We start from the raw sequence: 17,916 nt of genomic DNA, 5'->3' as shown, positions 1-17,916 counted from the left end.
CAGGCTGAGATATCTATGCATTTATGTTCCAAAGATTTGGTTTGTTTCACATGCACATCTGCCTCATTTATTCACAACTTCACTCAATTTTTTTCTCAGTTAATATTCCCACTTAAAATGCAGCAAGTGACTTCCTTTCCATAGTTCTTCTGAATGGACAACCGAGATTATAGCATAGAGGGTTTCTAGAAAACTGTATGAATGTGACACTTGGGGCAAATACCAAAAAGCTTATGAAATAAAAAAAATTAACAAAAGAATATTTTTACACAACAGAGATAATTCAAACGTTGGTCTTAATGCATTTTGTAACTGGCAAAAATACATACCATGAATTGTTTACTGTATCCTTTTGAAACTTGGCTTACAAAGGCTTTTGAAGTAAACACCATTACACATCACCCCATCTTTCTACTGGGTTCATTTAAGAAATATCACGGTATAGTGAAACATACTGTAGCATGTGTAAAGGCATCTTTGTGTAGCTTTGATGGAAGTAGTTTCCGAAACTGAAGCCTCCATGATTGAATAGTCCCTTTACCGTGGGGCCTTTCTTCCTTCACATAAAGGTTCAAAACTATAGCAATTATGTAAACATTTTGATGAGGGTCTTAAAGCGGACATCTACAGTGACACACCTACTCTAACAAGGTCTTACATACAGGGACAAGCATTCTAATAATGCCATTCCCTGGGATAACCGCACTGAAATGATCATATATGCTGCATATGTACATACAAATGGAGGTTAGGGGGTACTTGCAGAATGTACCAGATACCTGGGAGGTGAAAGAAGACATGGAAATAGGCAACATCAGGAGGTAGGAGGTTGGGAGTACCCTGCAGAATGTACTAGAAACCTGGGATGTGACAGACCCTCAGGATTTAATGGGAGTGACCCTTGATTAAATGCCGTACAGTGGAGATAGGGAGCTTGTAGAGTCCACCTCCAGCAAAAAGACAGGCATTAATTGCAGAACACGTTTGCTATTCCACTGTCAAAACTCTGACTCATAATTGTTTCTGTTAGAAAGAACTGCAGGGGTGAAAATGGAGAAGAGGCAAAGAAACAAAAGTTCCAGCAACAAGCCCAAAGTGGGACCCATCTCAGGAGGAAGGTCCAAGGCCTGACACGTTTACTGAGTCTATGGAGCAATTGCAAAATGGGAACTATCATGACTGCACTCTGAAAGACCCAGCAAGCATCTGAAAAAGAGGCTGATATTTGAACCAAACAAATGGATAGAAGCTGCTGACCCCTGTGATTGAACTAGGGAAAATCTGGAAGAAGTTGAGGAGGATGGCCACTCTGTAGGAGCACCAGGAGTCTCAAATAACCTAGACCCTTTCGATCTCTCAGACACTGCACTAGCTCCACCAACCAGGCAGTATATATGAGCTGATATGAGGTCCCCATCACATATACAGCAGAGGACTGCTGGGATTGGGTTCGGCCAGAGAAGATGCAATAAACCCTCAGGAGACTGGAGGCCCCAGGGAATATAGAGGTCTGGAGAGGTGGGGGATGTGGGGTTGAGGACATCCTCATGGAGACAGGGGTTGGGGAGGAATTATGGAACAGTCAGAGGGTATGCCATTAGTGGGAAAAAAACAACGTGGCTGAGCAAGACATATGCAAGCAAGCCAGTGAGCAACACCCCTCCACGGCCCCTATATTGGCTCCCATTTTCAGGTTCTTAACCTGTTTAGTTGATCTAAATTCCTTCCATGATAGTCTATGATGAGGAAGTATAAGCCAAATAAACCAGCTCCTCACCACAAATGCAATTGAATAAACATTTCAGAAGCAGGATTAGGAGTCGAAAGATCAGAGGAAAGCAGGGTATTGCTTTCTGTCTGATATTTGAGTATCTCTAGAAAGACTGTATCACTATCTTTTGTTTCTACAGACATCTAATTTCTTGTCTAAAATAAAAGTAGATTAGGATTCATGAGGCCCCATCTATCCCTAAGGATATATAGATAATTCCTGAAGGAGGAATGGATGTTTCTTCAGTGGTGTAGCTACTAATTGGTTAGATATCCATTTTGCAGTAAAGACCAAATATGCAAGACTAAGTTGTCAATCTTAAACTCACAATAAGCAAAACCAACCAACCAACGAAGAAACAAACAAACCCCCACAAAACACAAAAGACAAAAACAAACAGACAAACAAACACCCCAAACCATCCCAACAACAACAAAAACAACAACAACAAGAAGAAGAACAAGAACAACAGAAACCTTACAGGTAGAAGGCAAGCATACTGGAAAGAGAATGGGAATCAGGAAGAGAGGTACATAGGGGAAGGAAACGAAGGGTGATTACAAGCAGAACATTTTATATACTTACAGGAACATACCATAATTAAACCAAGTGTAATACATAAGAAACGTATGTTAGTAGGACAGAAATACAGAAGGAATTTAAACAGAATGAAAACCTAAAATATCCCCAGGAGACATATATCATAGAAAGACATTGGAAAATGAGACAAATACAATTCTGGAGACATGAAGAAAAAAAAATAGGCCTTCAGGATGAAGCACCTAGCCAACAACAATGTAGGAATTCCAGCCCAATTAACAACTGCTTAAGGCATTTTTTTCATTCCCAGTTATAATGTTGCATCACTCAATGACTGTCATCAGAATCCCCATTTGCAAGAAAAGCCCTATATAAACCTGATTTGTTCCTTATCAGATTATATGCCCATTTGAATCATCTGTAGAACAATTTCTGAATCCCACTTATTGAAGGGCAGAAATTAGTGAGAACGGGTTTCTTAGTAATGTTCTCTGATGTTTCCTGAGAGGTATCAAAATAGTTTATATGAATTATACTAAGATAATTTCTTGAGGAATCGGTACTCAGATTTGAGTCTGTCATTTTCCACAAAGTCATTCTTCAGAAGCCCACATCCATTCTCTTGGATTTGTCTCCCTTCCTGATTAGCATCTCTCTTTCCTTAACTCAGTCCTTAAGGTAATATCAAAGTAAAATATTATCAAATTACCCACTACAGTAAGTCTTTCTCCTATGTTATTCAAACTCACAATGGAAGAACATTGAAGACAGAAAGTGCTGTCATTGGGAAGTAGATCCCACAAGAATCATTGCTTATATCACACCCATCAGGCATCTGAAGCTCTTCAAACCCTCACAATCATTTCTGTACAGAGGTCCCATGTTTACAAACTCCCTCTCTTATGCCTCAAGTCCAGGAATATGAGATAGCCTGACTGAGAAAATGGCCTAGGGCACAGAACTTTTTTCTTCCTCTGAAAGGTCCTTCAGTGACATGTGAGTGTTAACTCTCTCAGAGGACTCATACACCTTTTGTCTGTATACAGTGTTAGTACACTGATAGCCATACTTTGCATCTCTATTCACATGCACTGCCCCAACTGATTCAAAACTCATGCTCATAGATTTAGAGAATTAACATAGTAACAATGGCCATCCTACCAAAGGCTATCCAGAGATTCAACACAATCCCCATCAAAATTTTTCAAAGACATGGAAAGAGCAATTCTTGAATTCATCTGCAAAGGCAAAAAAATAAAAATAAACTCAAAAAACACAATAGCCAAAACAATTCTTAACATTAAAAGGATGAGTGGAGGGATCACCATCTCTGACCTCAAGCTCTACTATAGCACAGTAGTGATAAAAATTGCATGGAATAGAATTGAAGATCCAGAAATAAAACCAAACACAGCACACTTGATCTTTGATAAAAAGCCAAAAATATATAATGGAAAAAAGAAAGCATCTGCAATAGATGGTGCTGGTCTAACTGGACGTCTTTATGTAAAAAAAATGAAAATAAACCCACCTATATTTGTCACCATGAACAAAGCTAAAGTCCAAGTGTATCAAGGACCTCAACATGAAACCAGATACACTGAATCTAATAGAAGAAAAAGTGCGGAAGAAGAGCCTTGAACTCATTGTGACAGGGGATAATTTACTAAACATAACTCCAATAGCTCACACTCTAAGATCAAGAATTGATAAATGGGAACTCGTGAAACTGAAAAGCTTCTGTAAGACAAAGGACACAGTCAATAAGAGAAATCGGCATTGTACAGAAAAAACCTTCACTAACCCCACATCTGATAGAGGGCTAATATCCAAAATATATAGAGAACTCAAGAAGCTTACCACTGAAAAACCATACAACCCACTCAAAAAATGGGGTATGGAACTAAACAGAGAATTCACAACAGTGGAAACTTGAATTGCTGAGAAGCACCTAAAAAAACCTCAAAGTCCTTAGTGATCAAAAATGCAAATCAAAATGACCCTGAGATTCCACCTTACACCAGTCAGAATGGCTAAGGTCAAAACCATGGGTGACAACACATGTTGGTGAGGATGTGGAGAAAGAAGAGCGCTCCATTGCTGGTGTTACTGCAAACTGTTACAGCTATTCTGAAAATCAATGTGGAGGTTCCTCAGAAAATTGAAAGTAGACCTACCTAAAGATCCGGAAATACCACTCTTGGGAGTATAAACTAAGACGCCCCACCATTCCACAGGAGCACATGTTCCACCATGTCCCTAGCGGCTTTATTTGTTATAGCCAGAAGCTGGAAAGAACCCAGATGTTCCATGACAGAAGAATAGATACAGAAAATGTGGTTCATTTACACAATGGAATACTACTCAACTATTAAGCATGAAGACATCCTGAGTTCGCAGGGAAATGCATGGAACTAGAAAATATTCATCCTGAGGTTACTCAGACCCAAAAAGACATGCATGGTATGTTCTTACTAATAAGTGGGTATTAGCCAAAAAAAAGTGTAAAATACCAAGATACAGTCCACAGAACTCAAAAAGGTCAACAAGCTGAAGGGCCCAAGTAAGGATGCCTTAGTTCCAGGTGGGAGGGAGAAGAAATCAACCACAGGGGGTGGGACAGGAAAGGTAAAGGGGACAGGTGGGGGAGAGGGCTACATGATCTGGTATTGGGTGAGGGGGAAGGACTGAAGCCCTGAGAGCCAGCAGAAAGAATGGAAACAGACAACCTTGGGAGGAAGGAGGTTGGGAGGACCCTCTAGAAAGTGCCAGAGACCTGGGAAGTGAGAGGGTCTCAAGATTCAAAGAGGGATCACAGAGGAAACAGTGGGGAGAGGGAACTTATTTAATCCACCTCTAGCAGAAAGCCTGGGATGTCATTGTTATCCCACAGCCAAAGCTCTGACCTGTAATTCTTCCTGTCTGAAAGAAATGTAGGGATGGAAATGAAGAGGAACCTGAGGAAAGGAAGGTCCAGCAACAGCACCAAAGTAGATTCCAGCTAAAGGGGAGGCACCAAGGCCTGACATCATTACTGTAGCTATGGAGTATTCACAAAAAGGGAGGTACCATAACTGCTCTCCAAAAGACCCAACAAGCAGCTGAAAGAATAAGATGTAGATATATGCACCCAACCAATGAACAGAAGCTGTTGACCCCTCTGGTTGAATTAGGGAAAAGCTGGAGGAAGCTAAGAAGTAGGGCAACCCTGTAGGAGGACCAGAAGTCTCAATTAACTGGACCCCTGAGATCTCTTAGCTATTGGATCACCAGCCAGGCAGCATACACCAGCTGAGTTGAGGCCTTCGACACATATATAGCAGAGGATACCCGGGTGTGGCTTCAGTTAAAGTAGATGCATCCAATCCTCAAGAGACTGGAGGTCGTAGGTAGTTTAGACTTCTGGTGGGGTGGGTGGGGTGGGAACATCCTTGTGGAGGCAGGGGTGGTACAGTGGCCAGGGTAGGGGAAGACACAGAGGTGGTATGGAATGTGGAACACTCAAGTGGTGGACCAGGAAGGGAATTAAATCTGGAGTGGAGAGAGAGAGAGAGAGAGAGAGAGAGAGAGAGAGAGAGAGAGAGAGAGAGAGAGAGAGAGAGAGAAAGGGGGGGACAAACAAACAGAACTAAACTAATCACCATTCTTCCCACAAGGAGTTGCTGCTCTTAGTTAAAGTTGCCCAAAGCAGTTGCACTGCAGTGACTCTTGAGATTAAAACCTTTCAGGCCCTCTTATTCATGCATAGCACTGTGTATGATACATTCTTGATAATGTTTAAGGGAATTCTTTGAGAATATACAGTGCACTTGTCTAGCAAGCGCAAGGCCCTGGGTTCGGTCCCCTGCTCCAAAGGAAAAAAAAAGAGAATAAACAAAGTGTTCTAGAGGCTGACTGTTCCACTTATGTTTTCCTTATTTATTTTAATATTCATTAAAAAACATAGCCTCCATTTTTCTTGTTAATCAGTACCAATACCTGTTTTCAGAATCTTGATTGGGCTAAGGTAATTTAAGATGTACATTCCTATTGTGCAGACCCACCTTTTTTTTGAACCAAGAACCACTCAAAATGTGTTTGTGGAAAATGTTGTATGGTTCTGATTTTGTTAAGCTTTGCTTTTATACAGAGGTCATGAAAGAGCTACATAAAACTCTCTCTGCTATCAGAATTCTGCCTTGCTCAGTACTGATCTTGTGGAGTGCAGGTACCTTGTACATTGTGGCCTCCATGAGTATTTGGATCTCAGCTCTGACACTATAACAAAGATACCAGTTAAAACTCTGAGGAATTCACCAGATAGCATCTAAGACCATAAGCAGAGTTTTACCTGCTCTGCAGTCAACTATCTGAGGCTTCTTTTTACAGGAGAATGGGAATTACACAAGCCATAAAAAGAATAGTATGCAGAAAAAAAGAATAATATGTGAAAGATGGCAGGTCTAATACAGATGGATGCTTATTACATTGCATGCACATGCACACTTTATTAGAATAAAGTTGGAAGGAACTGAATGCATTAAAAAATGCTTAGCTTGTGAAGACTCCTCTAATGACACTACAGGTTAGTGTGCCATTAAAATGCAAATGAATAACATGATTTACCATAAAAGAGAGGTAAGTTTAAGGTTCTGTAATTCTCTCTCCTTCCTGAAGTTGTTAAATTCCTCAGATACATGTGTATATGGAAATGTCATTATGAAGCCAAAGCAAAGTCCCGAAGAGTTTCCTACATTAAGACCTCCACCCTTATGGTATTCAATCTTGCTTTTCATAACACTTAAATTTTAATGAAAAGACAGTGATTTTATATCATATCATCTTGGCATCACCAGCTAAGGAGATAGCCTTAACCTGTACTACTTTTTTAAAGATATATTTTTTCCATAAAATGGGCTACATGTATACAATGGAGTATTTCTCAGTTATCAAAAATGATGACTTCATGAAATTCATAGGCAAATGGAATTACTAGAAAATATCATTCTGAGTGAGGTAGCACAATCACAGAAGAACACACTTGGTATGCACTCATTGATAAGTAGATATTAGGGAAAAAGCTTGAATTACCCAAGATGCAGAGGTCAATGCTAGCAGCAAACCAGCGAACTGAGAATAGGACCCCCTTGTGGGGAAATAGAGGAAGGATTGAAGAGTTGTAGGAGCTTGCAATTCCATAAACACAACAATGCCAGCCAACCAGAGCTTCCAGGGACTAAACCACTACCAAAAGCCTGTACATGGCATGACCCAGGGCTCCAACTGCATATGTAACAGAGAATAGCTTTTTTGGGGCACCAGGGCAAAGGGAAGCACTTGGTCCTGACAAGGTTGGACCCCCAGTGTGGGAGAATATAGGGGGCAATAAGGGGGATGTATAGGGGAAATACCCATATAGGGGAGGGGGAGGGAAGGGCATGGGGGCTTATGGACAGGAAACCAGGAAAGGGAGTAACATTTGAAATGTAAGTAGAGAAATATATCTGATAAAAAATCTAAAAAAAAGGTAAGCAAATGAAGCTAACTGAGCATGGGGATTTCAGTTGAGGAGTTAGAGAAAAGACTCAAGGAGCTGAAGGGTTTTGCAACACCATAGGAAGAACATCAGTACCAACCAACCAGACCCAATCAGAGCTCCCAGGGACTAAACCACCAACCAATGAGTACGCATGGAGGGACCCATGACTCTAGCCACAAATATAGCAGAGGATGGTATTGTTCAGCATCAATATGAGGAAAAGTCCTTGGTCCTGTGAAGGCTCATTTTCCCAATGTAGGGGAATGCCAGGGCATTGAGGTTGGAGGGGTGGGTAGGAGTGGGAGCATCCTCATAGAAGCAGGGGGGAGGAGGAGGAGGTATGGGAGATGGGAAGGGAATAACTTTTAAAATGTAAACACATAAAAGATCCAAAAAATAAAATAAAAAAAGAAGTATTCAAAAAAAAAACCAAACAAATAAAAAACAAGGATATATCTACAATTCACATCTACTTCCCAGAAGGGGGAAAAATAGTTTTCACCAATGTACTGTCACTGGATATATTAATCACTTCAGGCTAGGTACCCAAGCCTGGAAGTAGATGGTCAACACAAAATGAATTCAATGGATTTTTTTAAACACTTTTCATCTTAAATTGCTGAGATTAGGCAATATACTTACCTTCTTACTTTTTCCTTTTTTTTTTTAGATTTTTGCTTGTACATTTTGTTTTCTAGCTTTGCATTGTTGATCATGAAGTGTGTGTGTGTGTGTGTGTGTGTGTGTGTGTGTGTGTGTGTGTGTGTGTGTTTGTGTTTGAGAGGAAGGGCATGGAATTGGAGGATAGGTAATTGTGAAGGACCTGGGGGAATGTTTGGAGGGGACAAATGACAAACCTAATCAGAATTTATTTTCAATAAAAAGAAAATACATGAAGAGAATGAAAGGAGCAAAATCGGATGGGGATACAAAGAATCAAGCTGAACATAACCTTGTCTATGCAAAACCAACCCTCACCAAGAAGAGACAAAAATATAGTTTGTTCTCCAACAAATTTTAATGAGCCTTGTCTGGAAAATATTGAGCTATGTTACCCAGATTATATGCTCCAAAATAGAATCAGATTCTTAGAATTTCAAAGCAGAACAAATAATTATATTAAAGCCAAATTAAAAAATTAATATATTTTTACAGACCAGATTTTATCCCCATCCTGGTCTACCCTCTGACTGTTCCACATCTTGTACACCCCCTCCCCACCTCCACAAAGACATCTCAACCCCATCCTGCACTCCACCAGACCTCTCCACTCCCTGGAGCCTCTGATATCTTAAGAGTTAGTTGCATCTTCTCTGACTGAAACATGATCCTGCAGTTCTCTGTTGTATATGTTTTGGGGGGCCTCATATAAGCTGGAATATGCTGCCATGTTGGTGACCCCATGTATGAGAGATCTCGGAGGAGCTCCACGTTATTTGAGACTTCTGGTACTCCTACAAGGTAGCCCTCCTCCTCTACTTCTTCCAGCTTTCCCATAATTCAACCACTAGGGTCAGCACCCTCAGTCACCATTGGTTGGGTGTAAATATCTGCATCTGATTAAGCTGCTTGTTGGGTCTTTCAGAAGGCAGTCTTGATAGGACCATTTTTATGAGTATTCCATATCCTCAGTAATAGTTTCAGGCCTTGGGTCCTACCCTTGAGCTGTATCCCACTTTAGGCCTATAGTCAAACTACCTTTTACTCAGACTCTTCTCCATTTTCTTCTCTTCTTCTTCCTTCCTTCTTCCTCACCCTCCTCCTCCTCGTCCTCCTCGTCCTCGTCCTCGTCCTCCTCGTCCTCCTCCTCCGCCTCCTTGTCCTCGTCCTCCTCGTCCTCGTCCTCCTCGTCCTCCTCGTCCTCACCCTCCTCCTCCTCATCCTCCTCCTCATCCTCCTCCTCCTCCTCCTCCTCCTCCTCCTCCTCCTCCTCCTCCTCCTCCTCTCTCTTCTTCTTCTTCTTCTTCTTCTTCTTCTTCTTCTTCTTCTTCTTCTTCTACCACCTCTTCTTCTTCTCCTCCCCCTCCTCCTCTACCACCACCTCCTCCTCCTCCACCTCCTCCTCCTCCTCCTCCTCCTCCTCCTCCTCCTCCTCCTCCTCCTCCTCCTCCTCCTCCTCCTTCTTCACCTTCTTCTTCTTCTTCTTCTTCTTCTTCTTCTTCTTCTTCTTCTTCTTCTTCTTCTTCTTTTTGGCTAACATCCAAATTTTATTGAGCACATACCATACATTTCTTTTTGGTTCTGCGTTACCTCACTAAGAATGATATTTTCTAGTTTCATCCATTTGCCTGCAAAGCTCAGAATGTGCTCATTTTTAATAGCTGATTAGTATTCCATTATGTAAAAGAACTACATTTTCTGGAACCATTATTCTGTTGTGGACCATCCAGATTGTTTCCTACTTCTGGCTAGCACAAATAGGGCTACTATGAAACTAATGGAACATGTGCCCCTGTATTGCAGGAAAATGAAAACAAGGGTTCATTTTAACTCACAGTATTTCTGGCACTATAGTTTACATGACATCTGTGGGACATTTTCATCTCAGTCAACAAATTGTCTCACCTACTAAGCTCCATCCCATATCACACTGTCAATGACTGCTCTCTGAGACTGGCAACAATCTCTCTACCCATTTAGTTCCGAAAGCAGGTTGCCATCATGTCAGACATATTCATCCCAATTTCGTGGCAACCCAGTGTGGCCAGCCATCACACACCCTCTTGAACTCAATTAAATCGCCACATAAAAGAACACACAACACAATAATCTCTGATCCAATTGATAAGATATAGTTTGCTCATCTAGACATAGAAGGCTCTATACACATCCATCCCTTAAGAATAATCATAACATCCTGTAGATGTGTAGAGAGAAATCTTAACATCTGCTGCTACTTTCTCTCTCTTCTGTTCCTCACTCACTCACTCCAGTCTCTTCCACTTCTAAAACTTTTCTCCCACCCATTCTTCCTTCTCATCCAATGACAGGCCTCATCCTGTCCTCTACCTGCCTTCACCTGTATAATGACATTTTCCTACACCCCTTTTCCACGGTGGGGCATCTTTTTTTTGGTGTATGCCCAAAAGTGGTATAGCTGCATCTTCAGGTAGATCTATTTCCAATTTTCTGAGGAATCTCCAGATTGACTACCAAAGTGGTTGTACCAGTTTGCAGTACCATTAGCAATGCATAAGTATTCCTCTTTCTCCACATCCTTGCCAACATGTGTTGTCACCTGAGGTTTTAATGTTAGCCATTCTGATTGGTGTAAGGTAGAAACTCATGGTCACTTACATTTGAATTTTTATGATCACTAAGTACTTTGAACATTTTTTAAGCATTTCTCAGACATTTCAGATTCCTCTGTTGTGAATTCTCTGTTTAGCTCCATACCCAATTTTTTGATTGTCTTTTTTTTTTTTTTTTTGGTTGTTCACATCTTGAGTTCTTTATACATTTTGGATATTAGTTGTGAGGAGCTGTCCGAGGAGCTGTCCGAGGAGCTGTCCGAGGAGCTGTCCTCACAGATGTGAGGAGCTGTTCTCACAAACTCCATTACAAGATGGCACCGGCATCCGGCAGAACGCACCTAGTAAAAAGGGCAATACGCAGGCGCCTGGTAACTTCCCTACTCAAAGGGACACGCACATTTTGGTACGTCATCTGGCATAATTGGCAGCGACCAGTCAGAGAGTGACACGTCCTAGGCGAGGATAGTGTCCTATATAAGGGACAGTTATTCCGCACTCGGCGTCTCCGCATTGTAAGCTTATGCTCTCCCTCTCAAGACACATTAAAGCTTTTCTGCAGTAGGATCCTGTGTGTGCCGCGTCGTTCCTGCTGGCGAGACATAGCGCGGGACATCTGGTGCCAAAAACCCGGGAAAGACCTCGCCATCGTCAGCACCTTCGGAGATCCCTTGGCGACAAGGAGGATTCAGAACTGCAGGTAGATACGTTCGGAGAGGCAGCCCTCTCTTAGACTTTGCTCTGGGGTTGTCACCGCCTTGGGAAGGATTTGTCCTGGGAGCCACCCTACTCTTTATGTTCTGTTTTCACCGTTTTCACTGTTAAAAGGACGATCACAGCAGCTGAAGGCGCGTCTCAGTCTCTCGTATATAAGTGAGCTTCGCGCAGCTCCCTTTTACCTTCGATTTTGACTGTTGAGGAACAAGGACGCGATAAGGCCGACGTAGATAAGCGGCACCGTCCGGGAAGGCACGTGTAAGACTCCCGTACAGAAGAGAGCAGCGTGTCCGTCTCTACCCTTTCACCTCACGCCTTGTCAGATGGACGTAGATAAGCCGCCGGCGTTCCTGGCCCATCATGGGATCCTCACAGTCTGTGGTCACGGCCTTGGAAACAGTGTTAAAGCAGAGGGACATCAAACTTGGAGGAAGAACACTTAAAAACTTTGTGAAGGAGGTGGAGAGGGTGGCGCCTTGGTTTGCCTGTTCAGACGCGTTTACAATTGCCTCATGGAACAAACTTGGAAAAGACCTTGACAGAAAATTGGCGGAAGAGGATCTGCGCCTAGGGACCAAAGCTATATGGAAGCTGGTTAAGAATTGTTTAAAGGATGAAACATGTAAGGCAGCAGTAGTAGTAGGACAGGCCACTCTCGAGGTAGTCCGGGAAAGTCTGTCAGAAACCGAACGTAGTGAGAGGTTGGGCGCGCGCAAGAAAAAAGACGTCCTAAGAAAGAAAAAGTGCCCTCCCGGTAAGTCCGCAGACAAGGGAGCCTTGAAATTTTCAGATTCCAGCACTTCCTCCTCTACACATAAACCAGGAGGGGGAGCCAGCCTATACCCTGTGAAAGAGCTAGAAGCACTGAACCTCGACAGTTCTGAAAGCTCTGAAAATAAAACCTTAGACTCAGAGGAGAAGGCCGAGCTAGTGCTGTTAGTATTCTTGAAACCGCCGGTATAATTAAAACCACTAGTAAGGTGGCAGATATTATCCGAAAAATCCAAATTATCCTATTAAATAGAAGATTCCCTGTATACATTACTCATATACGGGCCCATTCTGGACTCGGCAGATATTTTCCGAAAAATCCAAATTATCCTATTAAATAGAAGATTCCCTGTATACATTACTCATATACGGGCCCATTCTGGACTCCCTGGCCCAATGAGTTCAGAGAATGATTTGGCTGACAAAGCCACAAAAATGATAGCTGTGGCCCTGGCCTCTCCTTTAGAGGCCGATAAAGCCTTTCATGGCAATTTCCATGTCACCTCAGAAACTTTACGCCACCACGTCTCTATAACTAGAAAAGAGGCACATGATATAGTCACCCAATGCCAACAGTGCTGCCAGTTTCTCCCAGTTCCTCACATCAGGGTCAACCCGAGAGGAATACAGCCATTGCAAATCTGGCAAATGGATGTTACTCATAATTCTACTTTTGGACAATTACAGTATGTGCATGTATCTATAAACACATGTTCTGGCATTCTACATGCCACCCCACTTACAGGAGAAAAAGCAACATATGTCATTCAGCACTGCCTTGAAGCATGGAGTGCTTGGGGAAAGCCAAAATGTGTAAAAACTGACAATGGCCCCGCCTACACATCTCAAAAATTCCGTCAGTTTTGTGCTCAGATGCAGGTTACCCACCTGACGGGCCTGCCCTACAACCCTCAAGGACAGGGAATCATAGAGCGTGCTCATCGGACGCTCAAATCATATTTAATAAAACAAAGAAGGGGAATTATGATAGAACTCCCCCCAACACCCCGAGTGGCCACTGCTCTGGCCCTTTTTACCTTAAATTTTTTAAATCTTGATGAAGCTGGACAAACAGCAGCTGAGCGACATTGCTCAGAGCCCAAGAGGACAAAAGAATTAGTCAAATGGAAGGATGTATTAACAAATGAATGGAAAGGCCCAGGATCCTGTTTTAATAAGATCCAGGGGAGCTGTCTGTGTTTTTCCACAGGACAATGAAAATCCCATATGGATCCCAGGACGACTTACTCGGAGCATCACAGCAAGTGATCAAGAAGGGACTGGGACTCCTGCACCTCCTCACTCTTCTTCCATGGATGCCAGCAACAGTGCAGGGTGAGCCATGATGGGGAATAATATCAACCTTTCCACTCCCGATGCCGGTGATGTACCACTAACAGGGATTTAGGGTTGGCCTATTTACCTAAGGATCCACAGGTTGAACGACTAAAAGAAAATAGGACTATTCCCCTTAAGGGCAGCCTTTGTTTTGGCATATTCAACAAAACATCTTTTGATCTCCCTTGCATTATGTTATATAATCAATCTTCTGCTTGGTTAAGGGAGGCCACATGGGGAACTGGTGAGGAGGACATTGTGGCTAACGTCACAGTTCTCTATGGTGGTGGCCTTACATTGCGTTAATGGTAGCTGCACTGATCTTACGCCCATGGCGATGCTACTTGGAGGAAAGGGCGAAAAGGGACGGTTGTCATTTTCCTGGACGGGGAACATCAAACCTGCTGCCTCTATCTGGACAGCTACTCATATAAAATATCGCAGTAGTTACCCTCATGCTTCGCTTTATCCCGATCCCTGTTGATACCTCGGGGACCATGACCTTATTTAGAGGAAAAAGAGATTTTGGTACTTCTGCAATTATTGCTGGCATTATTGCTACGACAGCAGTCGCTGCCTCGGTTACTGCCTCGGCATTGGCCTTGTCAAATTCAGTACAGACAACCCAAACTATCAATGATTTATCGGCCACCATCTCTGTGGCTCGGGACAGACAGGCCTCAGCCAATACTCAGATATAGGGAGGCCTTACGCTTGTCAACCAACGTATAGATCTGGTACGAGAGCAATTAGACATTCTATGGCCACTGGCCCAGCTTGGCTGTGAGCAAAAACTCCCAGGCCTTTGTGTCACCTCCATATAATATGACAAATTTACCCGAGCTGCTAATCTGTCTAAGAGTCTTTCACAGCATCTGTTACAGAATTGGACCTCGGAGTTTGAACAGACACTTCGAGAGCTGAAAGCGACCATCATTCAAGTAAATTCTACCCGACTGGACCTGTCTTTGACGGAGGGATTGTCGTCCTGGATCACCTCAGCAGTCTCTTATTTCAAGGAATGGGTGGGAGTGGGACTTTTTGGAGTGATCCTCTGCTGTGGATTAGTGTTACTCCTCTGGTTGCTTTGCAAATTGAGATCTCAAACAAGAAAGGACAAAGTAGTGATCGCCCAGGCGCTTGTAGCCCTTGAACAAGGAGCATCAGCCGATATCTGGTTGACCATGCTCAAGCAACAGGTCGCCGGCTGGAGAGCTCTTGCACTCCTAGAACCTCGGTTCATTGCACAGGATTAGAGTGTCCGGCTTGAGCAGCCCATGAGGGGTGACGAGCTTTGCATTGCACAGGGAAGTTCTACCAAATATGCTCCCTGGAAGGCATGTCATATTACATGAGGGTTTCTGCCCCAGTTTTCCCTCCCTCGAAAAATGGCAGTGCGACGGGTCAGGAGTGCCCTGGGTCCCAACAACAGCCTAAGGGTATCTCTCTTGTACAGGTTCGCCAACTTTGTACGAGGATATGACCTCTGTCTTCGCCCTCCTATATCTGGGTGTCCTGTTTGCTTAAAAAAACAGAAAAGGGGGAGATGTGAGGAGCTGTCCAAGGAGCTGTCCTCACAGATGTGAGGAGCTGTCCTCACAAACTCCATTACAAGATGGCACCGGCATCTGGCAGAACGCACCTAGTAAAAAGGGTAATACGCAGGCGCCTGGTAACTTCCCTACTCAAAGGGACACGTACGCTTTGGTACGTCATCTGGCATAATTGGCAGCGACCAGTCAGAGAGTGACACGTCCTAGGCGAGGATAGTTTCCTATATAAGGGACGGTTATTCCTCACTCGTTGTCTCCGCATTGTAAGCTTATGCTCTCCCTCTCAAGACACATTAAAGCTTTTCTGCAGTAGGATCCTGTGTGTGCCGCGTCGTTCCTGCTGGCGATACGTAGCGCGGGACAATTAGTCCCATATCTGATATAGGATTAGTAAAGATTTCTCCTATTATGTCCTTTGTCTTACAAAAGCTTTGCAGTTTAATGAGGTCCCATTTATCAATTCTTCATCTTAGAGCTTGAGTTATTGGAGCTCTGTTTAGGAAAATTCCCCCTTTGTCAATGAGTTCAAGGCTTCTTCCCACTTTCTCTATTATTAGATTCAGTGTATTTGGTTTTATGTTGAGGTCCTTGATCCACTTGGACTTGAGCTTTGTGCAAAGTGACAAATATAGATCTATTTTTATTCTTCTACACAGTCTGCCAGTTAGACCAGCACCATTTATTGAAGATGCTTTCCTTTTTCCATTGTGTATTTTTGTAGTGTTTTTGTTTTTGTTTCTTTGTGTAATATCAAGTTTCTACAAGTGTGTGGTTTTATTTTTGGATCTTCAGTTCTATTCCGTTTATCATTATGTCTCTCTCTGTACCAATGCCATGCAATGTTTATTTATCACATCTCTGTAATGTAACCTGAGGTAATTTCCCCAGCATTTCTTTCATTGTTATGAATTGTTTTCACTGTCCTAGGTTTTTGGCCTTTCCAAATGAATTTGAGAATTGCTCTTTCCATGTCTTGTAAGAGTTGCATTGAGATTTAGATGGGGTTTATGTCTTAGCTCTAGATTGCCTTTGTTAGGATGGCCATTTCTACTATGTTAATTCTACCAATTCAAGAGCAAGGGAGAGCTCTTCATTTTCTGAGGTCTTCTTTGATTTTATTCTTGAGACACTTGAAGTTATTGGTATAAAACTCTTTCACTCATTTGGTACCCTAAGCTATTTTATATTATTTTTGGCTATTGTCAATGGAGCTGATTTTGTAATTTCTTTCTTAACCTGTTTATTATTTGCAAAAAACGGCTACTAATTTATTTGAGTAAATTTTATTTAATTTTTCCTTTTTCTATTGGAATGTTTGGAATGTTTTACACTTCAAATGTTATACCTTTTCCTGGTTTCCCATCCATTAACCCCCTATGCCATCCACCCTCCCCCTTCTTCTATAAAGGTGTTCCTCCACCCATCCACCCACCCCTTCTCCCCTGCCTTCTCTGTCATTCCCTTACACTGGGGGTGGAACCTTGACTGGACCAAGGGCTTATCCTCCCATTGGTGTCCTGCAAGACCTTCCTCTGCTTCATATGCAGCTGAAGCCATGGGTCTGTTCATGTGTACTCAGGATGGTGGTTTAGGCCCTGGGAGTTCTCTTTGGTTGGTATTGTTCTTACGGGGTTACAAACCCCTTCAGCTCCATCAATCCCTTCTCTAACTCCTCCAGTGGAGACCCTTTCTCTGTTCAGTGGTTGACTGTGAGCATATCCAGCCACTTTGCTGAAGTCACTTATCACCTGTATAATTTCTCTGGTATAATTGTTGGGTTCCTTTATGTGTACTATCATATCCTCTGCATGTATTGATAGCTTTGCTTCTTCTTTGACAATTTGTATCCCCTTAGTCTCTTTTCATTTTCTTATTGTTCTAGCTAGAACTTCAAGTACTCTATTGAAAACATATGGAGAAAGTGGGAATCCTTGCTTGTCCCCAATTGTAGTGGGATTGCTTCAAGCATCTTTCCTTTTAAATTGATATTAGTTGTTAGGTTTTAGTAAATTGCATTTATTACATTTAGGCATCAAAATCGAATCCTGATCTCTCTTATACCTTTAATATGAAGGGTATTTTATTTTGTCAAGGGTTTTTTCCTGCATCAAAGGAGATCATATGAATTTTTCCATTTGTTTGTTTATATAGCGAATTATTATAATGAATTTTCTCATATTAAACAAATCTTGCACCCCTTGGATGAAGTCTACTTGATCATGGTGAATAATGGTTTTGATGTGGTCTTGGATTCAATTTGCAAGAATTTTAGTGAGTATTTTTCCTCGATATTCATAAGCAAAATTAATCTGAACTTTCATATATGGTCGCATCTTTTGTGGTTTAGTTATCAGAGTAATTGTGGCTTCATAGAATTTATTATTTAGTGTTCCTTCTGTTTCTATTTTATGGAATAGCTTGTGGAACATTGGTATTATATCTTCTTTGAAGGTCGGT

General features: G+C 42.3%; 1 long non-coding RNA gene across 1 annotated transcript in view; it reads left to right on the top strand.

Annotated features, from left to right (window-relative positions):
• Positions 1-15,773, top strand: part of LOC148001543 (uncharacterized) — a 180,754-nt gene extending 164,981 nt beyond the window's left edge. Inside the window, exons 5-7 of the long non-coding RNA XR_015635438.1 lie at positions 11,643-11,780; positions 13,779-13,903; positions 14,779-15,773. This is a non-coding gene — a long non-coding RNA (uncharacterized LOC148001543). The remainder of the gene's footprint in view (positions 1-11,642; positions 11,781-13,778; positions 13,904-14,778) is intronic.
• The last annotated feature ends 2,143 nt before the right edge of the window (positions 15,774-17,916 follow it).

This window comes from Rattus norvegicus, chromosome 13 (genome assembly GCF_021556685.1).
Source record: "Rattus norvegicus strain SHRSP/BbbUtx chromosome 13, alternate assembly SHRSP_T2T, whole genome shotgun sequence".
In the NCBI taxonomy this organism is placed as follows: domain Eukaryota; kingdom Metazoa; phylum Chordata; class Mammalia; order Rodentia; family Muridae; genus Rattus; species Rattus norvegicus.
Note: the sequence above shows the minus strand (reverse complement) of the source record. Positions and strands in the feature narration are given on the sequence as shown.